The sequence below is a fragment of the Bos javanicus genome, chromosome 8 (assembly GCF_032452875.1).
Source record: "Bos javanicus breed banteng chromosome 8, ARS-OSU_banteng_1.0, whole genome shotgun sequence".
Classification (NCBI taxonomy): domain Eukaryota; kingdom Metazoa; phylum Chordata; class Mammalia; order Artiodactyla; family Bovidae; genus Bos; species Bos javanicus.
The window spans coordinates 74,124,333-74,140,108 of NC_083875.1; positions in this window are offsets into that span (position 1 = coordinate 74,124,333).

The following is a 15,776-nucleotide window of genomic DNA, read 5'->3' on the forward strand; positions in this document are numbered from 1 at the left end:
TCAGAGAGACTTATATTTTGAAGGGAGTTCTAGTCTTATAAATAAGACCCTGATCATGGACTCAGAGCTGCATCTGGCAGGAAGGGGTGTCTGGGGGTGGAGTGGGCGCAGCAGGTGGCGTGTCCTGGAGCCTGTCCACAGTCTGGCTCCCAAGAGGCCACTGTACACAACTCTTCCCAACTCATTTCCCTTTGGGAAACTTGAAAATCTTCCATTTATGCTGCTGAAACTTTCTCAAGAGCCAACTTTCCCAGCACACCATGGGCAACAAGATTTCTCTGTGACTGAAAGCAATGAAGTTTTATATCCCGAGGGACAGAAGACTGTGTGGGGTGCAGAGGGACTCTGGAAGCGGAGCCACGGTCAACCTACCAGGTTCAGGCCAGCCCTGGATGAGTACCACCCATCTGCACATGCTCAGCATCGAAGCCCTGGCCCCAGGATGCCTCTGGAGACACATCTTTACCACCTTTTATCAAAGTCATCATGGAAGCATTCAGGGAGATTTTTGTCTTCTTTTTCGTTCCTGCTTCTGTTAGAAGCAGGCTGATAATAAAATTCACCATGTTAATGACTTACCAGTCCTAACAGCAAACAATCGAACGGTCTCTTTGCTTAATATTTTCATGAGAGAATGTGCACGTGACCTTGAGCTTGGTGCCAGTTACATTTCTATTTACGTGGAGACTGGGGACAATTAGGACATTTATCTCACTTCATCACTAGTCACCCTTTCTCCCAGATTTCCCCTCCCTCTTCCCCAAAGAAATGAAAAAACGTTTTCATTATAAACTGCTATCTGTTGGTGAAAGCAGCTATTTTTAAAAAATGATGTCATAGCATCTAGAATGCTACATTGTTCTGGTTTCAGAAAACGCTCAATGGATTCTTTAGTTCTAGCTGTTTTCACATGTTAAGTGAACACCAAGTAACCTCCCTTCCTTATCTCCTATCTTCTTTTATTCATTTTCAGAACTGTCATCTGGGGCCTAGAGAAACTTCTGTAAGTTTATGTATTTTCCTACCCTTAAAATAATATCCATTTTCATATATTGTAAGGATATAACCATTCTTTGTAGGATTTTAAATTACCATCTTTATAATTCCAACTTAGAAGAACTTTCCTGTTACATCAGCATATATTTAGGCAGCTTTCACTTGTTTTACAAAACCTAAATAAGTCCCACTGAATTATTTTCTATAGGAAATCTTCAGGAATAGAAAGTGCATTTTTAAAAAATTTTTACAAAAAGAAATACAATAACCTCTCCAACCAAAAAAAAACCCAACCACACAGCCACAAATGTTTATTATCTATCTGTACAAAATTGGAGCATTGTCTTTAGAGATCTGTTTTCTAGCTATATTCTTTCCAACAACATGAGGAATCAATTGCACTTTTGCAGGAACAATATTTTATGTGTGAAAAATAAAGAAACTTCAAGCTTAATTTTAACTCAGAAAATAATCTTAGGGTCTTCAATGAGTGTGACCCAAATGCCATGTTTAACATACAGAGTCTCTGTGTTTGTGAGACTGCAGCTACGTGCATATGATAGGCATGAACTAGTGATAAATTGAATTAGTGCTGTGACAAGCTCTGGAGGGACAGCCTGGAAAACTCATGAGCCAGGCAATTAACCTTGCCTGAATCCTCCTCCGTGTGCTTCAGGTTTAATTCACCACACTTCCTCCCCGGTCCTCCAGCATGCGTGCACACACTCATGCTAGCACACACCCCTCTACTCCCTTTCTTTCCAAAGCATTTACTGTACCTCTCAGCATCCACATGTCATGGTTAACATACTTTCCTACATTTATGCCCTTAGCCTCTTGCTTGAGTTGATCCCCAATTCTTCTTGGCTTTAGGTATTGGGTTGGCTAAAAAGTTCATCAGGGCTTTCCATAAGAGCTTACAGAAAACTCAAATGAACTTTTTGGCCAACCCAATATCACCTAGCTATCTCTGAATCTTTCCTAAGTGCAGGGCTCACACTGTCACACCACGAGGACCTGAAATCCAGAGAAAGTCTAGAATTCTCTTCACTAGCTTGTGTTGCTTTCAGATCATGAATCCCCCACTTTTGTGTAAAGATTCCTGCTCATGCCATCTGCCCCCACTCACTGACAACAACTTCCCTCATCCCTTGCTCATTCAAGAGCTATCCTGTGCTATATGGTTATTTTTTATTAATTTTTCTTTCTCTCCGTCTCTCTCTCTCTTGTTTTTTTTTTTGGGGGGGGGGGACATACCACACAGCATGTGGGACCTTAGTTCCCCGACCAGGGATCGAACCTGTGCTCCCTGCAGTGGAAGCATGACGTCTTAACCACTAGACACACCAGGTTAGTCCCATAGTCCTTGTCTTTAAATTGAGTTCGGCCTTTATTTGGATAATTTCAGTGCCTAATTAGATAACCTGGCCAACACCTCAGTTTCTTGGAATTCTCAGCCTCAGTGTCCACCCTTCTCATCCCCTCAGGTATCCATTGCCATGAACCCCCAACTGTTCCATCTCTGAAGTCTGACACGCAAGCATACTCTTATCCTTATTATCCTCCTAGTTGTGAGTGACTATATCTATGGCAGCAAAACCAATTACCTGAAAATGAGTAGCTTAAAACAACACAAATTTATTACTGTACCAGTTTCTAAGAGTCAGGAACCCAGGAGCAGCTTAGCGGGGTGGTCCTGGCTTAAAGTCTCTCTGGAGGCTACAGCCAAGGTGCTCAGCAGAAGTGGAAGCATCTACCTCCTAGGTAAATCACTTCCTTACCAGGCAGGCTCATTCATGTGGGTGGTTGGCAGGGACCTCTGTTCCTAACCACATGGCCCTCTCCATAGGAATTCTTTATTCTTTTTCCTTTTTTAAAATATTTTAGTCTGCCAAGCAGCATGTGGGATCTTAGTTCAACCGGGGATGGAACCCACAACCCCTGCAGTGGAAGCTCCGAGTGTTAACCACCAGACCTCCAAGGGAAGTCCCTCTTTTTGTTTTTGTTTTTCAGTAGGATTCTTGAGTGTCCTTAAGACATGGCAACTCAGTTGCACAAAGCAAGCTTGCCAAGAGAGGGCAAAACACAAGAAAGATACAGCACCTTTTGTAATTTAGTATCTTCTGCTTTTTTTCTATCTGTTAGAAGAGAAACATTAGGTCCAGTCCATGCTCAAGGAAAGGATTCCCTGGTGGTTCAGACAGTAAAGCGTCTGCCCACAATGCGGGAGACCCGGGTTCGATCCCTGGGTTGGGAAGATCCCCTGGAGAAGGAAATGGCAACCCACTCCAGTGCTCTTGCCTAGAAAATTCCATGGATGGAGGAGCCTGGTGGGCTATAGTCCATGGGGTTGCAAAGAGTTGGACACGACTACTCTTGCCTGGAAAATCCCATGGATGGAGGAGCCTGGTAGGCTGCAGTCCCTGGGGTCGCTAAGAGTCGGACATGACTGAGCAGCTTCACTTTCCCTTTTCACTTTCATGCATTGGAGAAGGAAATGGCAACTCACTCCAGTGTTCTTGCCTGGAGAATCCCAAGGACGGGGGAGCCTGGTGGGCTGCCGTCTATGGTGTTGCACAGAGTCGGACATGACTGAAGCAACTTAGCAGTAGCAACCATCCACCTGACCATCACTCAGGCAGCCGAGTGCTGCTGACGATTACCACCAAACAGGAGCAACCTGGTGTTCTGACATGGCCCCTCGGCACATCCAGCGTTCCTTCTGCTTTCCAGTCACCACAGAGGCTGTTTCAACCCTTACCCGGGTCCCTCACACCTCCTTCAACACTAGGGATCAGTCATTCTCAGTTCCTCCCTTCCCATGCCTTGCATGGTGCCTTCATCCTCCTCCCCATTCATCTGAAACCTCCCCACGCAGTCACAGTGGAAGAAGTGAAGAGGTATGTTATCCAAGACCCAGCCCTCCATGGGGGCTTCCCTGGTGGCTCAGACATTAAAGAATCCACCTGCAACGTGGGAGACCTGGATTCAGTCCCTGGGTTGGGAAGATCCCCTGGAGAAGGAAATGGCAACCCACTCCAGTATTCTGGCCTGGTGAATCCCATGGAGAGAGGAGACTGACAGGCTACAGTCCATGGGGTCACAAAGAGTCGGACATGACTGAGTGACTAAACACACACACAACTCTCCATGGAGTAGACACTCAAGGAATATGTCTTTTCAAAAAGGACCTGACTTTCCCTGGTGATCCAGTGGTGCAGTGGAAGACCTCACCTTCCAAAGCAGGTGATCCCTGGTCAGGGAGCTAAGATCCCATGTGGCGGTCAGCCCAGAAACCAAAACAAAAGCAATATTGTAACAAATTCAAGAAAGACTTTTAAAATGTCCACATTTTTAAAAATCTTAAACTTTTTATAAAAAATTAAAAAGGACTTGAACCCTGGATCAGACCTGCCCACCTCTCAAGCATCTTTCTTCCCTGTCTTCAGCTTCCCTTTAACTCCTTCCCACCAGCTTTCCCACAGGCTCAAATCTCCTCTCCCAGAAAAAGCCACCCCTTCCAGCCCACATCCTCCTCAGGTGAACAAGCTGCCACTCTTCATACTGAGAGTTCTAGAACCAGTGACAGAGGTCTCTGCCCTCCCCTCCTCACTCCCCTTCACTTCCGGAGCCCTCTCAGCACCGCTGACTCCCCTCTTGCCAAGGTCGCCTCCACGCTGCTGGTCATCTCCTCATCTTCCTCAAGGTCCTCCCAGCATGGACACCGGAGGCCACTCACACGTAAGAAGTCTCCCCTCAGCTTTCCACGTCCAGCCCTGCTGCAGCCAGGCTCTTGGTCCACCAGTCTGTGGCTGTTTGGGCTTCCTCAGAGTTCTGCCCACAGCCCTCTTTTTTTCTTAGTCTGCATGGCTTAGTCACCTTTGTGGCTTTAAATATCATCCCTAAGCTGAGACATCAGTGTTTGTATTTCCAGCTCCTATTTCTCACCTGAGCTTCGATCTTAGACACACTGTCTTAGGACCTCGTAGGTCCTGAATCTTTAACATGGAGGCAGTCTAGTCAGTGAATCAAAGCAAGGGCTCTGCCATAGTTCTAGTGTTAACTATGCTGCTGCTGAACTGTGGGAATTGGGTATATTATTTAATCTCTCTGTAAGTCAGTCTCCTCAGGGGTAAAGTGGGGGATAATAACAACCCAACTGTTAAGGTAACTGTGAGTAAGTCAGTTCATGCAAAGCCCTTGGCATGGTGCCTGGTGTATGGTACCAGGGCTCAGAAATGGGAGTTATTGGGACTTCCCTCATAGGCTCATGGTTAAGACTCTGCAGGGGGCCTGTGTTCAATCCCTAGTCAGAGAAATAAGATCCCACACGCCACAAGGACCTACTGTACAGCACAAGAAACTGCACTCAATATGTTGTAATAACCTATAATAGATGAGAGTGTAAAAAAAATATATATATATATTTTACTGTGTACCTGAAACTAACAAAACATTGTAAATCAACTATATGTCAATAAAATTTTTTTCTTTTAAATTAGGACCAACCAACTTAAGTATCTATGCCCTGACAAAATAATAAATATATATTAAGAGAAAATAATTTTAATTTTTTTAATTAAAAAAATAGGAGTTATTACTGTGACGATTAAATGAGACAATACAGGTACAGCCTGTGGCTCACAGAAGTGCTAAAGAAAGACTACCTGGTATTATTACAGGCGATGGCACCCCACTCCAGTACTCTTGCCTGGAAAATCCCATGGACAGAGGAGCCTGGTGGGCTGCAGTCCATGGGTTCTCGAAGAGTTGGACATGACTGAGCGACTTCACTTTCACTTTTCACTTTCATGCATTGGAGAAGGAAATGGCAACCCACTTCAGTGTTCTTGCCTGGAGAATCCCAGGGATGGGGGAGCCTGGTGGGCTGCCGTCTATGGGGTCGCACAGAGTTGGACATGACTGAAGGGACTTAGCAGCAGCAGCTGAATGTCTCTCTCCCGCCCTTTCAGTCTCACTCTGACAAGCCTGCCCCTCCTCTAGCATTTCCTCCTTCAGTTAACAGGCCTTAATCTCCATTTCTCTCTCCTCCATCCAAGCAATCACCAAGTTCTATCTGTTGCACCATATTACTCACTAACTGCTCTCTAATCAGTGCACTTCTTCCACCCTGTCCCATCCCATCAGTGTCTCTTCCCCAGATGACTGCAAAGCCTCCCCACCTAGTCTTCTGGCCTCTGGCCCTGCCCCTAGCCAATCCATTCTCCACACTGCAGCCAGAGCCATCAGTCCAAGATGCACGTCCAATCAGGTAATTTCCCTGAGGGCTTTGCATTGCCCTCAGGCTAAAGTCCAACACTCTTAATTAGATTACAAAGTCATTTAGGGTATGAACAGAGTCAATTCCCAAGCTTGGTGACTTTTAGTTTCTCTGCTTTCTCTAGCCTCTGTGTCCTGTACATTCCTCTAAAACCATCTCACCTGGCCAATCCTCTCACACTTGTCCTTTAGTTCTTAACTTGGATCACACCTCCTCCAGGAAGTGTACCCAACTGTCCCCAAGCTAGATTAGGTATTTGCTCCAATTTGCTCTCTCAGAACCATAGTCTCTTCATGTTACAATGATCCTACTGTTAGAATTGCCTGTTTATTTTCTCCCCACCTTTAGCCCACACAGATCACCACATAATGGTTGAATGCATTTTTGAGCAACAAACGAACAGCTGTCCTTCACCCTGAATGGCCTGTGACACTGTTGATGACTCTTACCACAATGTGGGTGGCCCTTTTCCAACCTCTCCCTGACAGCATCTGTGCAATGCATTGGACAGTACAGGTGGGAAGTTGGAAGACTTGAGTGTATGTCCTTTCTGCCATTGACTAGCTGTGCAATCTTGGGTATCAGTTTCCTCATTTAAAAAAAAAATGGAATTGGAGGCTTCCCTGGTGTCTCAGTGGTGGAGAAGTTCCTCTGACAATGCTGGAAGACACAGGTTCAATCTCTGGTCTGGGGATAAGATCTCACATGCCTCGGGCAGCTGGGCATATTGCTCCTCAACTACTGAGACTGTGCTCTGGAGCCTAGGAGCCATGGCTGCTGAGCCAACTTGACATGACTACGGAAGGCTGACCACCCTAGAGCCCATGCTCCACGACAAGAGAAGCTCATGCAATGCAAGTAGAGAGTGGCCCCCGGCTCACTGAAACAGGGGGGAAGCCCTTGAAGCAACAAAGACCCAGAACAGCCAAAAATAGAAATAAAAATAGATAAATAATGGAGTGGGAGATGGAGGGGGCAGTTCAGGAGGGAGGGGACATATGTATACCTGTGGCCAATTCATGTTGCTGTGTGGCAGAGGCTGACACAATATGGTAGAGCACTTGTCCTCCAATCATCGCATTTTGTTCTATACTTCTCAATATAGTACAATTATAATCTTTGATAATTATTCATTACTCAAAAAAAAATTAACATTGAAAACAAATTTTTTTAAGTGAGATCACAACTTCTCTGGTGGTCTAGTGGTTAAGACTCCATGCTTTTGCTGCAAGGGCGCTGGTTCCATCCCTGGTCAGGGAACTGTATCCCATATTCAGTGCCGCAGCTCAGGCCCCCCATCCCCCGCCCCAAACAAAAACAAAAACCCTAGAGATGAAAATCTTTAAAAATAAATGAAAGAAACTACTCTGATGGTCCTGGAAAAGGCAATGGCACCCCACTCCAGTACTCTTGCCTGGAAAATCCCATGGACGGAGGAGTCTGGTGGGCTGCAGTCCATGGGGTCGCTAAGAGACGGACACGACGAGCAACTTCCCTTTCACTTTTCACTTTCATGCACTGGAGAAGGAAATGGCAACCCACTCCAGTGTTCTTGTCTGGAGAATCCCAGGGGCGGGGGAGCCTGGTGGGCTGCCATCTATGGGGTCGCACAGAGTCGGACACGACTGAAGCGACTTAGCAGCAGCAACAACCCTGATGATCCAGTGGTTAAGAATCCGCCTTGCAATGCAAGGGACGTGGATTCAGTCCCTGGTTGGGGAACTAAGATCCCATGTGCCACAAAGCAACTAAGCCCATGTGCCACTAATAAATAAATAACTATGTATAAAAACCTAAAAACCAAAATGATTTATCCATTCAAGGTTATCCTTCATCATCTATGCCTCTTGTCTGGAGAAATACAGCCCTCCTGCTCCAAGCCTGGCATGGCCTCAGATACTCTGCTGGGGTTGTGTGAACCAAATCCAGCATGCCCAATTACTAGATCTAATCAGTTCAGCGGAAGGCAGATTCTGCAGGATGGAACCATTCAGTGTGCAAGCCCAAGTGAGTTTTAAGAATGACAGATTGATTTTTGCTTCCTGAAAACAAATTTAAATTGATGAGACCTTAATGAATTCTTTCTCCCATTCCTGGGGGGGTTCCCATAATGCTTTAATCACACTGTGAATAAGAACTGTGTGCCAAGTTCTCTAATACTGAGAAGGCACTGGCTTTCCCCTGCTGAAGAATTGTGCATTTGCTAACAGAGAACAATCTCAGGGTCTAATGGAAACTGTCTGTTTCCACTTTAATCATCAAGGACTCTCTCTCCAACTTCTCGGAAGTCAACTGACCAACAAGAATTTATTTGGTCCGAGTTATCTGTATCATCCTAGGTTCCTGGTGGGGAGTAAGAGGGTATAATCCACTGCTTGTCATTCATTCCTTCATTCAACAAGTATGTATCGAGCCCTGCTGCTGCTGCTGCTAAGTCGCTTCCGTCGTGTCCGACTCTGTGCGACCCCATAGACGACAGCCCACCAGGCTCTCCCATCCCTGGGATTCTCCAGGCAAGATCACTGGAGTGGGTTGCCACCTACCTCTGTTCAAAGCACCATTCAAAGGTTTTGGGGTACATTATAAAGAAAATAGAAAAAAAAATCCTATCTTTCTGGGGGCATTCTATTTGAGAGAGACAGAGAAAAAACAATAAATCGAATGAGTGAATTATATGATATAAATAAGAAAGTTTTAAGTGTTGTGGAACAACTGTGGAACAAGGGAGTTCAGAATGAGGCATCAACTACGAATGTATGTGTGTGTGTGTTCAGTCATGTCTAACTTTTTGCAACCCCATGGACTGTACCCCACTGGGCTCCTCTGTCCATGGGATTCTCCAGGCAAGAATACTGAAGTGAATTGCCATGTCCTTCTCCAGGGGACCTTCCTGACCCAGGGATCGAAAATGCATCTCTTGCTTCTCCTGCGTTGGCAAGCAGATTCTTTACCACTAGCATCCCCTAGGAAGCCCAGACTATAAATATCAGTTTCAAATAGGGTACCTGACTTGATTAGGCATCTTGTCAACCTCAGCTGATTAAAACCATGCAGCCCACATTGGGTCAGTGGAGCAGCTGAGATGAAGAAAGCAGCTGTGAGTTCAAGAGATGAGCTGCTGCTGCTGCTAAGTTACTTCAGTCGTGTCTGACTCTGTGCGACCCCAGAGACGGCAGTCAACAAGGCTCCCCCGTCCCTGGGATTCTCCAGGCAAGAACACTGGAGTGGGTTGCCATTGCCTTCTCCAATGCATGAAAGTGAAAAGTGAAAGTGAAGTCAGCGACCCCAAGGACTGCAGCCTTCCAGGCTCCTCCATCCATGGGATTTTCCAGGCAAGAGTACTGGAGTGGGGTGCCATTGCCTTCTCCGCAAGAGATGAGAGAAGCCAAGAAAATCTAAAGTGGCACAAAATGTATCTCTAATACACCACTGATATGCTGGAGCCAACCAGTACCAGCTCACTAGAGCCAATAAAGCATGTTCTTTCCCAGTTTGGTGTTGTCATGTTGGTATCTTGCAATCGGCCATGATAAGCATATTTATATCACAGAAGTTGGCAAAGGCTTACAAATCAGGGCTGTATTTATTAAAAAAATTTTTTTTTAATTTAATTTATTTATCTTTGGCTGCACATGGTCTTTGCTGCTGTTGTGGCAAGCCGGGGCTGCTTTCTCATTATGGTGACTTCTCTTGTTGCAGAGCTCAAATTCTAGGGTGCACAGGCGCAGTAGTTGTGGCACATGGGTTTAGTTGCCCCTCAGGCTTAGCAGCTGCTCAGCCAGCATGTAGGATCTTAATTCCCAGACCAGGGTGTGAACCTGTGTCCCTCACACCAGCATGCAGATTCCTAACTACTAGACCACCAATAAAGTCCAAATCAAGGTTTTAAAAAAAAAAAAAAATCAGTACTGGTTGTTAGACATTTCTCAGCATACCCTTTGAGTGGATCCCACCCTCCAACCACACCCAAAAGGAATGTGAATGTTTGCCCTTTGTAATAAGCACAGAGGGCAATTAAGGTAATACTTATAAGGAGAGAACACTGTAGCTAAGTTTCAGGGGAACCTTTTGGAAGAGCATCTCTTGAAGGAGGAGCAGGTAGAATTTGCCTAATGGAAAGGAGAGGACACAGTGGTTAAAAGCAGATTGCCTGGAGAATTGGGCTGATGAGCAGACACCAAACTGACACTGAATTCAGCTTCTAACAAGGTGGGATGATGCTTTCTAAAACTGAATTAAAATTATCTTGTCTCTCACGCCCCCACCAAAATCATTCCTATCTCTCTGAAAGCTTTGCAAACCTTGATGAACAGGGTCCACATGTATCTTTAGGAATAGAATGTGGGCTCAGCATCTGTTTGATTGGCACTCTGAATTTTTCTCCATGGAAACATGAGCTGGTAAATAGAAACTAGAAAGCTGAATATCTGGGTTCTTTTCCCATCTCTCTAACTTCTTGGCTTAGTAACATCAAGCAAGTTAACTCACTGCTCGATTTCCCCCACTTTAAATTTATAAATTCACATTCCTCACTCATTGATAGATAAAGATGTACAATATCATCTTTGGGAAATATTCCAAGCTCTTTTAAGAAAGACATAAACAGTGACAAGCTTATGAGAAATGGGATCATTTTCTTTTTATTCCAAATATGAATAGAAACATCCTCGAAAAGCTCAAAAAGGGAGAAAAATCTTTATTAAATGTTTTCATTGCCAGAAGAGCCTTTTTATTCCATCCTTTCCCTTTTCAGACCTTAAATTTGCAAAAAGAATGCCCACACCAGGCTGTGATTAAACTGGCCTCCAATCTCCTGTTCAGAATATCAGGCTATGCAGTACAGCGTGAAGGGGGTGCCCTGCTCAGGCACCGTGATTCAGCGTGACATTCATTCTCTTTCAAATTCTCTAACTTAGCATCATTCCTCTTCTGTGACACCCCAACCTAGATGACCCCAAACTAAGCAATTTGCTTAGTTTCAACTTATACTGGTGCCTCAGGCATGGTGGGAGAAGAAGACCACACCACTTGACAGATTGATTACCTTTAAATTCTTCATCATCAACATCAGGTTGGCATTCAAGGCCCACTCAACAAGGCTACTATGCTTTTCTGATGAGATTATTGATCCTTCTCCCCACAAAAACAACTGTGTAACTTCACATCTCCCTTCACCCTCAGCTAATAGCTGTCTTGGTCAATATAGGCTGCTACAACAAAAAATATCATAGGGTGGATGACTTAAATAGTAAATATCTATTTCTCACAGTTCCAGAGGCTGGGAAGTCCAAGATCACTCTCCTTGGGCACAGAATTTACATGGGCACCAAGAAATCATGTGACCCCATGGACTGTAACCCCCAGGCTCCTCTGTCCATGGGGATTCTCCAGGCAAGAATACTGGAGTGGGTTGCCATGCCCTCCTCCAGAGGATCTTCCCAACCCAGGGGTCGAACCCAAGTCTCCCAAATTGCAGGCGGATTCTTTATTTATCTGAGCCATCAAGGAAGCTCCAGTGTTTTAATACAATATGTTAAACAGACAAAAACAATACCAAAAAAGTGATGAACAAAAAATAACATTTTTTTTTTTAGTTGTACCTCGCAGCATGTGGGATCTTAGTCCCCGGACCAGGGATCAAACCTGTGCTCCCTGCAGTGGAAGCTTGGCATCTTAACCAAAGGATGACCAGGCAAGTCAACACAATTTTAAGTAAAGATTCAAACCTTTACTTTCACGACACTGCCTCACTCACCTTACCCTAATCCTGATGTTGTTTCCAATAAAACTTTATAAAACCAGGCAGCTGACCTATGGACCATAATTTGCCATTATTTTTTTAAAAAATATGAATCTCAGAGATTTCCCTGGCAGTCCAGTGGTTAAGACTCCATGCTTCCATGGTAGGGGATGAGGGTTCAATTACTGGTCAGAAAACTAAGATCCTGCAGCCAAAAATAAATTTTTTTTTATTAAAAAAATATATGAATCTCAATTTCTGAAGCTTTTGGTGAACTGTTGAAATTTGCCTCACCCTCCTCCCAGCCCTGTGGGGGACCCTTCTATCACTATCACGAAGATCTGCTAAGAAGCCTCCAAGAACTGAGTGGGGGTGCCCTTTTGCCTGAAGGTAATGGACCAACCCTGGAGGGGAGGAAGGATTCTGAACTCAGTACAGAGTCTGTCAATTAGATGGTTGCTTCACCAGGTTGGTTCAAGCACCCCTCCCTTATGGTCCCCCAGCAGCCAATGAACACTTTGCAAGCTGCATATGCATGTATTATGTTTCATTGCAGCATTTATTTGTAGGCTATGCACTCCGTGAAAGCCAGATTGTGTCCTGATCCTTGACTCTGGTGCCCGAGGTATTGTAGATGCCTGGGGTGCCTGGGAATTCAGAACTTCACATTTTTATCCATGTTTTGGGCTGTCAACTCATGGACTGAGTTCTACTGACTACCCCCTCAGTCTGCAGAGCTGTTTGGTGGTTGTTCTTGTTTCAGTTCAGTTCAGTCACTCAGTCGTGTCTGACTCTCTGCGACCCCATGAATCGCAGTACGCCAGGCCTCCCTGTCCATCACCAACTCCCGGAGTTCACTCAGACTCACATCCATCGAGTCAGTGATGCCATCCAGCCATCTCATCCTCTGTTGTCCCCTTCTCCTCCTGCCCCCAATCCCTCCCAGCATCAGAGTCTTTTCCAAAGAGTCAACTCTTCACATGAGGTGGCCAAAGTACTGGAGTTTCAGCTTCAGCATCATTCCCTCCAAAGAAATCCCAGGGCTGATCTCCTTCAGAATGGACTGGTTGGATCTCCTTGCAGTCCAAGGGACTTTCAAGAGTCTTCTCCAACACCACAGTTCAAAAGCATCAATTCTTCGGCACTCAGCCTTCTTCACAGTCCAGCTCTCACATCCATACATGACCACAGGAAAAACCATAGCCTTAACTAGACGGACCTTTGTTGGCAAAGTAATGTCTCTGCTTTTGAATATGCTATCTAGGTTGGTCATAACTTTCCTTCCAAGGAGTAAGCGTCTTTGAATTTCATGGCTGCAATCAGCATCTGCAGTGATTTTGGAGCCCAGAAAAATAAAGTCTGACACTGTTTCCACTGTTTCCCCATCTATTTCCCATCAAGTGATGGGACCGGATGCCATGATCTTCGTTTTCTGAATGTTGAGCTTTAAGCCAACTTTTTCACTCTCATCAAGAGGCTTTTGAGTTCCTCTTCACTTTCTGCCATAAGGGTGGTGTCATCTGCATATCTGAGGTTATTGATATTTCTCCCAGCAATCTTGATTCCAGCTTGTGTATATTCCAGTCCAGCGTTTCTCATGATGTACTCTGCATATAAGTTAAATAAGCAGGGTGACAATATACAGCCTCGACGTACTCCTTTTCCTATTTGGAACCAGTCTGTTGTTCCATGTCCAGTTCTAACTGTTGCTTCCTGACCTGCATACAGATTTCTCAAGAGACAGGTCAGGTGGTCTGGTATTCCCATCTCTTTCAGAATTTTCCACAGTTTATTGTGATCCACACAGTCAAAGGCTTTGGCATAGTCAATAAAGCAGAAATAGATGTTTTTCTGGAACTCTCTTGCTTTTTCCATGATCCAGCGGGTGTTGGCAATTTGATCTCTGGTTCCTCTGCCTTTTCTAAAACTAGCTTGAACATCAGAAAGTTCACGGTTCACATACTGCTGAAGCCTGGCTTGAAGAATTTTGAGCATCACTTTACTAGCGTGTGAGATGAGCGCAATTGTGCGGTAGTCCGAGCATTCTTTGACATTGCCTTTCTTTGGGATTGGAATGAAAACTGCCTTTTTCCAGTCCTGTGGCCACTGCTGAGTTTTCCAAATTTGCTGGCATATTAAGTGCAGCACTTTCACAGCATCATCTTTCAGGATTTGAAATAGCTCAACTGTTCTTGTTTGGAGGGTGGTAATTAATAGCTCCAGAAAGAATGAAGAGGCTGAGCCAAAGTGAAAACAATGCCCAGTTGTGGATGGGACTGGTGATAAAAGTAAAGTCCAATGCTTTAAGAACAATATTGCACAGGAACCTGGAATGTTAGGTCCATGAATCAAGGTAAACTGGAAGTTGTCAAACAGGATATGACAAGAATGAACACTGACATTTTAGGAATCAGTGAACTAAAATGGACCCGAATGGGCGAATTTAAATCAGAGACCATTATATCTGCTACTGTGGGCAAGAATCCCTTAGAAGAAATGGAGTAACCCTCATAGTCAGCAAGAGTCTGAAATTGCAGTACTTGGGTGCAATCTCAAAAATGACAGAACGATCTCTGTTTGTTTTCAAGGCAACCATTCAATATCACAGTAATCTGTCTATGTCCCAACCACTAATGCCGAAGAAGCTAAAGTTGAACAGTTCTTTTTTTTTTTTTCCCTTTTATTTTTTATTTTATCTTTTTACTTTATAATATTGTATTGGTTTTGCCATACATCAACATGAATCCACCACGGGTGTACACATGCTCCCCATCCTGAACCCCCTCCCACCTCCCTCCCCATACCATCCCTCTGGGTCATCCCAGTGCACCAGCCCCAAGCTTCCTGTATCATGCATTGAACCTGGACTGGCAATTCATTTCACATACGATATTATACATGTTTCAATGCCATTCTCCCAAATCATCCCACCCTCACCCTCTCCCACAGAGTCCATAAGACTGTTGTACACATCTGTGTCTCTTTTGCTGTCTCATACACAAGGTTATCATTACCATCTTTCTAAATTCCATATATATGCGTTAGTATACTGTATTGGTATTTTTCTTTCTGGCTTACTTCACTCTGTATAATAGGCTCCAGTTTCATCCACCTCATTAGAACTGATTCAAATGTATTCTTTTTAATGGCTGAGTAATACTCCATTGTGTATATGTGCCACAGCTTTCTTATCCATTCATCTGCTGATGGACATCTAGGTTGCTTCCATGTCCTGGCTATTATAAACAGTGCTGCGATGAACATTGGGGTACATGTGTCTCTTTCCCTTCTGGTTTCCTCGGTGTGTATGCCCAGCAGTGAGATTGCTGGGTCGTATGGCAGTTCTAATTCCAGTTTTTTAAGGAATCTCCACACTTTTCTCCATAGTGGCTGAACTAGTTTGCATTTCCACCAACAGTGTAAGAGGGTTCCCTTTTCTCCGCACCCACATTTATTGCTTGTAGACTTTTGGATAGCAGCCATTCTGACTGGCATGAAATGGTACCTCATTGTGGTTTTGATTTGCATTTCTCTGATAATGAGTGATGTTGAGCATCTTTTCATATGTTTGTTAGCCATCTGCATGTCTTTGGAGAAATGTCTGTTTAGTTCTTTGGCCCATTTTTTCATTGGGTCACTTATTTTTCTGGAATTGAGCTGCAGGAGTTGCTTGTATATTTTTGAGATTAATTCTTTGTCAGTTGCTTCATTTGCTATTATTTTCTCCCATTCTGAAGGCTGTCTTTTCACCTTGCTTAT